General features: G+C 33.9%; 1 pseudogene; it reads right to left on the reverse strand.

Annotated features, from left to right (window-relative positions):
- Positions 1 to 261: 261 nt before the first annotated feature.
- On the reverse strand, positions 262 to 10,164 carry LOC120184370 (annotated as a pseudogene).
- Positions 10,165 to 11,085: the final 921 nt, after the last annotated feature.

An 11,085-nucleotide genomic window follows, 5' to 3' on the forward strand; every position in this document is an offset into this window, starting at 1 on the left:
AATCATTTCATAACATATAATAATCAATTAATGATAAATAAATTTAATAGTTATTTTATAATTTTTAAAAATTCAATAATCTCTGGTGTACTTCACCCAAGATGTCACTTTTATATGTCGGAGGAAAAACCCCCATTGAAATTTCAACTATAATGAAAAACTAAATAGTAATTGTCAGAATGGCACTTCTTATATCTATTTGTGTATTTCACATATATGAAGTGAAGACAAGAAATCCAAATTTCCATGCTCTCCTATACAGAAAACCAGTGACACTGCCATGACACTTCACTGTTGAGAAAATATTATAAATCATTTATCAACAAATGACGACTCTGCAAGATCGATGGCACGGGCAAGAGCTGCAGCTTTATTCTCACTCCCTCTGTTCATCGGCAGGGACACTGTCCGCCACAATCCCAGCCCCGGCTTGGACGTGAGCAACCCATTCTCGACGCTTGTTCACGTCTTTGTACGAATACATGGTGTCATAACGAGTCGCGGTTGGGAAAACAATGGTTCTCAGTGCAAGCGCAATGTCCATGTCACCGGAGAATGAAATGCCTCCAAATCCACCACTATACGGTCCTCGCCTCGTAACTTCAAGTTGATCAATCAACTCCATTGCTTTTACCTGTATTGCAGTGATAAGAAAATGGTAAACAACGTAAAGCTTATATAACCAACCCTCAAAGTAGAAAGAGATCGGTGAGTAGGAAAACCTTCAGCGCCCCACTAACAGTTCCGACCGGCAATCCTGCACGCAACGCATCCCAGCTAGTTAAGTCATCAAGTAATTCTCCTGTGACCTGCATATTCATATAGAACATTTCCACTATGAACAACAGCATATGTAAGCATTGTATAGCAGCTTAAATATGGCGGAAAGTACGGTTAAAGTTTACATCTCCCCATCACGTTCATACATGTACTTCCAGAAAGGGCAAGCATACCGTTGAACTTATGTGCATAACATGGGAATATCGCTCGATATTCATCAGCTTTTCGACCTTAACAGATCCCGGCTTGGAAACCTGTATTAACATAAATAAGTACAAGCTTACAGCCAATGTATACTAGCATAATTCACAAAAGAATACATTAGAACTTCTGAAAACCTGAATGAAAATTTAGAGAGGTCAATAATAGAAAAATAAACCTTTCCAACATCATTCCTTCCCAAGTCAACAAGCATAATGTGCTCTGCACACTGCTTTTCATCAGCTAAAAGTTATTTTTCCAACATTAAATCTTCCTTGGGTGTTTTCCCTCTTCTAATGGTCCCAGCAAGAGGTCGATTAGTAATCTTTCCCTGTCATCAAGATAAAAAGATAAAAAGATAAAAGGCAATAAATATCGGTTAACAGCAATCTAATGTGATGACACATTTGACAATGGAACCTCACTAATGAACCACAACATAATAAGGAATTACACTGAAACATATATTGCATCAAAATATTTATTCTGATACTATAACATTACCTTCTTCACGCGAGTAAGAATTTCCGGACTGGAAGCAACAAGTACACACCCTCTAGCCTGATAAGAGGAAAAACATGTTCAAAAGCTAGAATATCATTAAGCGAAGCATTTACAACCAGGATCAAGGGGGAAAACCTGCAAATATGTCATGTATGGGCTCGGATTGACTATCCTCAGGGCTCTGTATATTTCAAAAGGGTCAGCAAATGTTCTACGTTCAAAGCACTGACTTAATACGATTTGGAAAATATCACCAGCCAGAATATGCTCTTTAGCCTGCAACACAGCCTCCCTGTATGCATCACTTGTCAAGCTTGATATCTCCAATTTCGGGCCAAAAAGACGAGTAGACAACTTTATTGAACCTGCAGGCAGCTTTGGGCTGAAATTGACAATTCAATCAGAAAATTTACAATTGAACTGAAGTAAGGAATGTTGTTCAAAAAGGTATGTGCTCATTAGGAAAACAATCGCTTACAGATTTATATCATGTACTCTGGATATTAAAGTTTTCAATCGTTTCATGCCATGACTATAGGCCTCATCAACTGAAGAATATTGATCTAACCGCACCCAATGAATCACAAATGCTTTCTGCGTTCAAAATGTTAATAAATCAAATCCAAGAGCATTCTCAAAAGAAGCCACAAAGTCCAACTTAATTTTAAAATGAAGGCCTCATATAAAGATGTGTAGTGTCATATGTAAAAATCAAAAGAACATTGGCATCACTATAATAATCATTGAAACAGCCCTAAGTTATGAAAGAAGATCAAGTGGTACACAATTTCAACACATAAATTTAAGTAACACTAAAGGAAATAACAGATGCCACTAAAGACATACACCCTGGCAAACGAAAGAAATTGAGGCACACTAAGAGAGATTGTACGCACACAAGGCCAATGTAAAATACCTTCTCAACATGATCAAATACAATGACATCATCATAGAGGCCGAGATGAACATCTGGAAGGTTTCGGTCATCCAGGGGAGCATTAGGGAATGGAAGCTTCTTTTTCTCTACATACCGCACCGTGTCATATGAGAAATAACCAACCCATCCACCTGATCAAAGACACTGTATAATTACACCATAATTTGATGTCATCAAAAACAATAGCTTACCCTTCTTCAATTTCACCCATTAAAAACAATTGTAGCACAATTCTAGGGTGATAAAAAATCAAGACTAGATCATATGATAAAAGAACGGAACAAATAAAAATGAAAAACAAACAAGATCATAACAATAAACTACAAAGTCAATGATAAGCTCTTCATGCAATACTCAAATGAATTATGATGAACACCAAGCGAAGCTAAAGTGTTAGCTTCATGAATCAATAGAAATAAGTCAGAAGGGAATGAATTAACCTTTAAAAAAATTTTAAGTACAAGCAATTTAAAGATAAAAAATTATACAATAATTTAGAGTGATTCGAATTTTAAACCAAATCTACATTCCACTACCTTAACATCCACACTAATAACCTTACAGAAACTTAAAGGCCAATATTCAAAACCTTGAATACACTCTCTCCAAAAGAGTAATTACAAATTAAACAAACAAATAAGAAACCACACAAGGCAAATGTATTTGCACAAATAAACACACACCCAATTCACACTTGAAAAAAATAAACAATATAGCTCACAAGTTTGTTAGAAATAAAAATATTACAAGTAAGCTCTCAAATACTCTTTTGATATTGGCATGTTGATTCAATATTATTTCTTATTCTTCTTCAATTGAATCTTGATCTCTTTTATGTCTTCTCATGCATTTCTAGCAGTTGGAAGTTGATTAGAGCCGTTGAAAACATTTATCTACAGTATTTAATGATCACTTGCAACTTTAGTATCGATACCAAGATATGAGAATCGAGACCGAGCATCCAGCTTTGAAATATATAGTTGTTAAAGCCTTTGATATCGATACTATGAACTGAGTATTAATACTCATACACCGATATCAATACCAAATTGTGTTATAGAATTTTGTCAAAACTGAATATGTTTTAGCCTTAAAAAATATTTGTAAATTATATAATGACTCAAAAACAGTTAAAAAAATTATTTTTCACAATTAAAGCTCACTTGAAAATATTTTATGACAAATTTTCATAACATACAAATTTTAACAATTAAAACTTAATAATTTATGTTATATCAAAATCAAATAATGGTAAAATAATCTCTCATTTTTAATATAATAAAACCATTTGCCATATATTTTTGTAAAAAATAAATCTCCTCTTAATAAAATTCTTTTTGGTTAGAATATCTTAAAAATCAATTAAACATTTTTACAAATTTAAACTTACATTTTTTTTTTTTCTTTTTTTTTTTTTGTTATAACAAAATAAAAATAATGTAATAAGGAATCAAATTATTAAAAATATTTAACGATAAAAAGAAATCATAAATTATGCTTAACAAAAAAATCCATAAATATAATAATACCAACACGAGTATTCCACGTAAAAGCATCAAAATAGAAAATACTAAGCACAAACAATAAAAAGTGACAAAAATATAATTTACCAAGTCATAAAATAACATGAAGAGACTATTCTTCCGGAGGTGTCGAAGAAGAGAGGGAAATAAAATGATAACACGTCAAACAAACATCATTTTCTACATTTGACATGCAGTGGCCGATTGAAGTCATTTGAGCACCTAAGTTTTAAACCATGTAATCATAAATGATTTTTATGTTGATTTCCTTTTGAGGTGGTTGCAAAGGAGGTTCTTCCATTTCATTTTCTTCTACTTCGTCCAAATATTATAGTTGATTAGGACCCCATTCACCGTAATTTTCATTGAAATACTAATTGGCTTTGTGAGTTGATTTAAGATCAATGACACTATATTAAGTGCAATGGAATGGTAAAAACAGTTGGACACTCTAAGATATCCTCAAAGATAGAAATAAGAATACATCATCATCCCTTCGCGGACAATCAACTCGTAGATATGAATAGGTTCCCAATGAAAATATCATATCCCTAAAATTTTCGGATCGTTTCCTTCCCATGATTACTTGGTATTTTCATTCTTCCGATGGTAAATCTACATACATTCGTGCATATGATTATTGAAGATTTTATCATATCAAACAAAAAATTCGTCTAAACTTTGCTATGATTATATTTCTCGAACTTGATGTTGTCACTATAGGAGTGAACTAGACTAAAACCTTTCCATATAGTTGTATTAATTTTATCTCTAGGAATAAAGTTAGAATGTCCACCTCCTTTAATCCTTCCATTGCACTTATTCATGCCATTGGTCTCAAATCGGCTCACAAGACCAATTGAGATTTCAATGAAAATTCTAGTAAATTAATTTTTTATCGACGACAACACTTGGACGATGTAGTGAAAGAAGGCAATTAAATGGAAGAACCTCATTTACAACCACCTTAGGAGGATATTAGAATGAAGACCATGAAGGATTAAATAATTCAAAATTTTGAAAATTTGAGTGCGCAAATGGCTTCGACCGATCACCACTTGGAAAATTTGGAAAATGCCGTTCATTTGATACGTCATTATTTTATGTCGCCTTCGACACTCCTCTAGAAGAATAATCACTTCGTGTTATTTTATTAGTTTTGCATTATGACTTGATATATTATGCTTTTATTACATTTTTTATTGTTTATGCTTTATATTTTTTATTTTGGTATTTTTATGTGAAATACCCTTGTTGGTATTATTATTATTATAATTAAGAATTTCTTTTGCTAAGCATAATTTATTATTTATCTCTTTATTGTTAAATATTTCTAATAATTTAATTTCCTATTATACTAACATTATTTTTAGTTTAATTGGATTTTATTATAATAAAAGGGAGAAATATACAAATGTAAATTTATAAAAATGTTTAATCGAGTTTTACTATATTCTAGCTAAAAAGAATTTTACTGAGGGAGAAATTTATTTTTCACAAAAATATACTTTTTTTTATAGGAAATTAGGCCTCATTAAAAAATCCCTTCATACCCTCCATGTTGCAACAGTAACATAGATGACATTGGAAGGAGGAAAAGAGTGCTTATGAATTTTATTAATCAGAACATAATACACAGCCAGAACCAAAACCTACTGAAACAACATAACACTGATTGCATAAGACTGAAAACAAACACCCTACGAAAACAAACATTTCCTTACACTTTAACACACCAAATACATAACCTAATAATTAACCAATACCATCTTTAGCTAACTTATCCGCTTCCCAATTAGCAGCTCTCAGGACATGTCTTGAAATAATATCTTTTCTTTCCATACGAGAAGTTATATCCTTCACCAAGGATCGAAACATAGGGGTTCTTAAAACCGGATTTTTAATCCACTTCAATGTTGTACTAGAATCTGATTCTAGAATAACCCTCTGACTTAGGGAAGATCCTAATTCTTCGAGAAGAATGAAACCTCTCTTAATTGCCATTAGTTCTGCCAATATAGGACGACCACCCCCAACCGTTTCTGAAAACGACTCAATCAACATACCTCTGTTGTCCCTAATCAGTCCACCTATTCCTCCTTTATCCCAACCCCTCCCCATCGCACCATCAACATTAAGCTTAACGAAACCTTCAGGAGGAGGAGCCCACCACGCTGAAGTAGAACAACCTTTACTCTGTCTTCCCACTAAATCAGCTAATTTTAAATCTCCCACTAAGGAGTCAAACAGGATATGCACATCCTTAAATCTAGCATCAAACCAAGTAGTTGTTCTAAATCGAACAAGAAAGAAAAGCAATGTTACATCCACCTTACCTTTCTGAAAAATAACCTCATTCTTGCATTTCCAAACAGTCTATCATCACTGCCCTTGGAATGAATTTCCAAATAATGGATTTCGAAAGTAATTCATCCCACAAAATGATGAAATCAATCAAATTTTTTGGAACTACAACAGAAACATTCTATAAATTCATAAATCTAGACCACAGACCCTATACTACCTCACAATGCAAAAAAAGATGTGAAACTGTTTCTCCATATGTACAACACATCAGACATAGGGGGTCCCCGATCCCTTCCACTCCTCTCTTCAACAACTCCTCCTTAACCGCCACTCTTTGGTGTGCAAGTTGCCAAACAAATGTTTCCACACGGGGGGAGATACTCCTATCCAAATATGCCTTTCCCAAGTACCCTCAATCCCCTCATTGCCAGTCTGGTCAAAAAATTCTTGATGCAAGATTTAGCTGAAAAGCAGTCCTCTCCATTCCCTAACCATATCCAACAGTCTTCTTCATAAGGAGACAAATTGATATTATTCAACAACGAGATAAGTTGTAACCATTGTTCAACCTCCCAATCCACCAAGTTTATTCTCATTTGAATATCCCAAACCCAGCCCATAGCAGTATTAACCTTGAACTCTACAACTTTACCCCCTTTATTATTCGAGAGAGCAAAAAGCCTCAGAAACTTATCTTTAAGGGGAGCTACTCCCCACCAAACATCATGCCAAAACTCCACTAATTCTCCATTTCCCGTTCTCAAATGCAAATTTTCCTAAGACAATCCCCAAATCCATCACTTGAAAAGAAATTTTTAACTACTCCTTTCCAAATCCAAGAGGAACGTGCTGTCCAAGAATTCCCAATCATACTGGAGTTCGGATCCAAGTTGAACACAGTGCACACCACTCTTTTCCACTAAGAAACCTTATTAGTAGCAAATTTCCATACCCATTTCCCCAGAAGGGCCCTGTTTAAAAGTAACAAATTCGGAATCCCTAGACCCCCAACCTCTTAGGCTTACACACCAAATTCCAATTCACCCGGTGAATGTTCCTTTTTCCTGTTGATTCCCCCCAAATAAATGATGTCATAATAGAATTTAATTTATTTAACACAGCACAAGGCATTCGAAAGATAGAAAGAAAATAAATAAATGGGGGAGGGAGCACAACACTGATTTAACCAACACCACCTTGCCCGCCAACGATAAAGAATTAGTCTTCCATCCAGTCAACTTGTTGTGAAATCTCTGTACGACTGGCTCCCACAAAGCAATTGAATTTCTCTTGGTCCCCAAGGTAAGCCTAAATACTCCGATGGAAAATATTCCACTGAACAGCCAATTTCCTTAGCCCAAGAAACTACCACCTCCTCCTCAACATTAATTCCAAACAATCTGCTCTAAGCCAGATTTAACTTCAAACCCGCTAACAACTAAAAAATCAGCAGTACCCTTCTAACATTCAGCAAATCACGGATAGAGGCCTTGCTAAAAATTATAAGATCATCTGCAAATTGCAAATGCGATAGCTTGAAGGAATGATCATGAGCACCTAACTCAAGACCCGAAAACAGCCCCTTGTCCACTGCTTTAACTAACAACAAGTGTAACAATTCACCCCCCAAAATTAAACAACATAGGAGAAAGCGAACAGCCATGTCTTAACCCTCTTGCAGTGTGAATTTTCTTCTTAGGTGTCCCATTCACTAAAACCGAAATGGAAGCTGTTGACATACATTGATACATCCATGAACACCATTTATCACCAACCCTATTTTGCCCATTATTTTCATCAATATCAACCAATCCATCGAATCATAGGCTCTCTTAAAATCCACCTTGAAGACTGCCCCCTTCAATCCTTTCTTCCTCCAAAAATCAATTCCTTCATTTGCAATAAACGAACAATCCATTATGTGTCTCCCTGGAATGAAATCAAATTGTTATGGATTAATTATCTCATTAATGCACAAACTTAGCCTTCTAGCTAAGACCTTTGAAAGGATTTTATATAGCCCTCCAACGAGGCTAATTGGCCTAAAATCTTCTAGCCCCTTTGGATTAGCCTTCTTAGGTATAAGAGAGATGAAAGAATGATTCATTTCCAAATCCAACTCCTTCCCCTCATAAAACTCCTTAAAAAATAGCATGGTTTTTCCTTTCAAATTTGGCCATAATTTCTTGAAAAACTCAAAATTCAGCCCATTAGGGCCAGGAGCTTTATTGCTATCCGAATTAGCAATTGTTGCCCATATTTCCTCTTCAGAAAATGGCTTCTCAAGAGCCCTACAATGCTCTGTCGAAAGTTTCAAAAACTCCAAATCCAATTCCTCATCCTCCAAGGTATTCTTTTGGTTAAACAACTCTTTAAAAAACTCCACCACCGAAGCTTTAATTAAGCTAGGATCAGAGGTAACTTCATTATCCACCTTAAGGGACTTAATACATAAATTTTAACAATTTTTCATTTTTTCATATTTTTTAAAAATATAAATTTTAACAATTAAAATATTATATCAAAATTAAGAGTAAACTAAACATTAGTACCTAAACTATCAGTTTTTGTTCGTTTTAGTACCTAAACTTTAATTTTCTTTTCAAAACCATACTTAACTTTTAGTTTTCATTTCATGTTAGTACTTCGTCATTAAAAACTTATTGCGTTTAGTACCTATGCTATCAATTTTGGTCCGTTTTAGTACTTAAACTTTCAATTTTTTCAAAACTTAATATTGAATTTTAAACGGGTACCAAAATGAAGCAAAAACTAAAGTTTTTAACGGCAGGTACTAGTAACTAAAATGAAACAAAAACTAAATTTTAGGTATGTTTTGAAAAAATTAAAAGTCTAAGTACTAAAACGGACCAAAACTAATAATTTAGGTACTAAAGCATAATTTACCCTAAAATTAAATAATGGTTCAACATAAAGCTATTAGATTGCATCACTCACCACAAAACACTTCTGGAAGCTCGTCAATCCGTTGGGGCTCCCATCCCTCCATAATTCTCCGTGGAACAGTCATGGGATCATCCACAATCTCCTCAGTCTTCTGCTCCTCATCATGGTTCATAACTGTAACCATATTTTCTTTAGCCACTATTTCAATGCTTGGCTGAGCTCCAACCACGCTATACCTTCCCTAACATGAATTGTCCCAAAATACGCGTCCACATAAAAATTTAGCCGTAGTCTATAAATATATAACAGGCGCACGAAGAGGGAACTTACAACACTGGAAGCCTGTAAACCAGGCTCAACTGATTCGAACAAAAAGCTCGGAGCATCCCTATCATCTTCCTTAACTAAACATCTATATGCTAACACTGGCGTCAAGTGATCCGTGAATATACATCGGTAAAAGGGAACTAAATTCCCGTTCTTCGAAGCTTCTCGAAATTTAACTGACTGGTCAACTGGTACACATGCAAATCAATATATATCTTTAAAAATGGTTCATGTATTACATTAATGGAAGAAAATAACAAATTAAAACATTCAAAAATTGAATTCATTAAATCAATGAAGTAAATCAGTAATAAAATAACCTATCGGCGGATTTAAAATTACTAATTTTAATCAAAATTAAAAGGAAAATGACGTCTTTGTCTTCTGCATTTCCCGTGAACTAAATAGAATAACTCAAAAATCAATTATTTTTTAATTTTTAGATCGAAGTGAGATTGATAGTACCTAACGAAGGAGATGATGAAAGAGAAGAGCATTTGAGTGTACTGACGCGAGAAGTGGATCCGAAAAGAGAAATGGACCTCGAACGGGAACCGGGGAATCTGGCGTAGCGGTTGGCAGAAACGGTCGATGAGAAACGGAAGGGAGTAGACGGAAGCTGACAGGGAGTAAATGCTAGGGTTTCCATGTTGGCGGCCATAGCAGAGGAGAGAGGGTTCGTTTCATTGATTTTAAATTTTGATAATCAAGTTCTTTTAGGTCTAGATGATTTTTTTAACCAAAGATCGACATGGATTTTATAATTTTGGGTAAATTATACATTTGGTTATTGAAGTTTGATTTTTCTATTATTTCACTTATTTTAATTTTTAATTTAATCACTGAATTTTATAATTTAAATTTTTTATCACTAAGGTTTTTTTTTTGTGGGTGGGGAGAAGAGCCCGACAGAGTCCCCCATGGCTTGTAATGAGAACACAATTTTTTTTATTATTTCTGGGTAAACTATACCAATGATTACTTAATTATTGTTTATTTTCATTTTAACCACTATTTTTTAAAAGTCATCAATAAAGTTATCTAATTATTTGAATGCATTCAATCAAGTCACTTGATGTTAACATTTAACAAAAGTGTTGATCAGTTAATGTGTTCATTAATAAAATTGGTATAATTATACATTTTTTCCTCAATATTTATATATTTTATTAATTTTATTAACTACCACGTCAGCATTTCCATTAAATGTTAATGTCAAGTGGCTTGATTGAATGTATTTAAATAGTTGATTGATCTGATTGATAAAATGTCAAAAATGGTGGTCAAAATAAAAAGAGAAAATAATTAAGTGATCATTAGTATAATTTATCCTTATTTTTTCTCCCTTAGCCCAAAAACTCAACTTTTGCGCCACCGATCGTTTTGAACTCAAAGAAATCCTCTCTTCTTTAAGTTGTAAATTTAGTTAACGCCACTATCTTCATGTACCACATTTGGATGAATTTGATGTAGAACTTTTCAAAGTCTTGGTAAGTACGGGAATTCGTGGGATTATTACATTGAGAAGAAGTTTTGAGTGAATTTTGGTAAGGTTCAACTTCACACTCGATATTGAGGAAATACTTAAAACTTCGTAAG

The sequence above is a fragment of the Hibiscus syriacus genome, unplaced genomic scaffold (assembly GCF_006381635.1).
Source record: "Hibiscus syriacus cultivar Baekdansim isolate YM2019G1 unplaced genomic scaffold, ASM638163v2 tig00112888_pilon, whole genome shotgun sequence".
NCBI lineage: Eukaryota > Viridiplantae > Streptophyta > Magnoliopsida > Malvales > Malvaceae > Hibiscus > Hibiscus syriacus.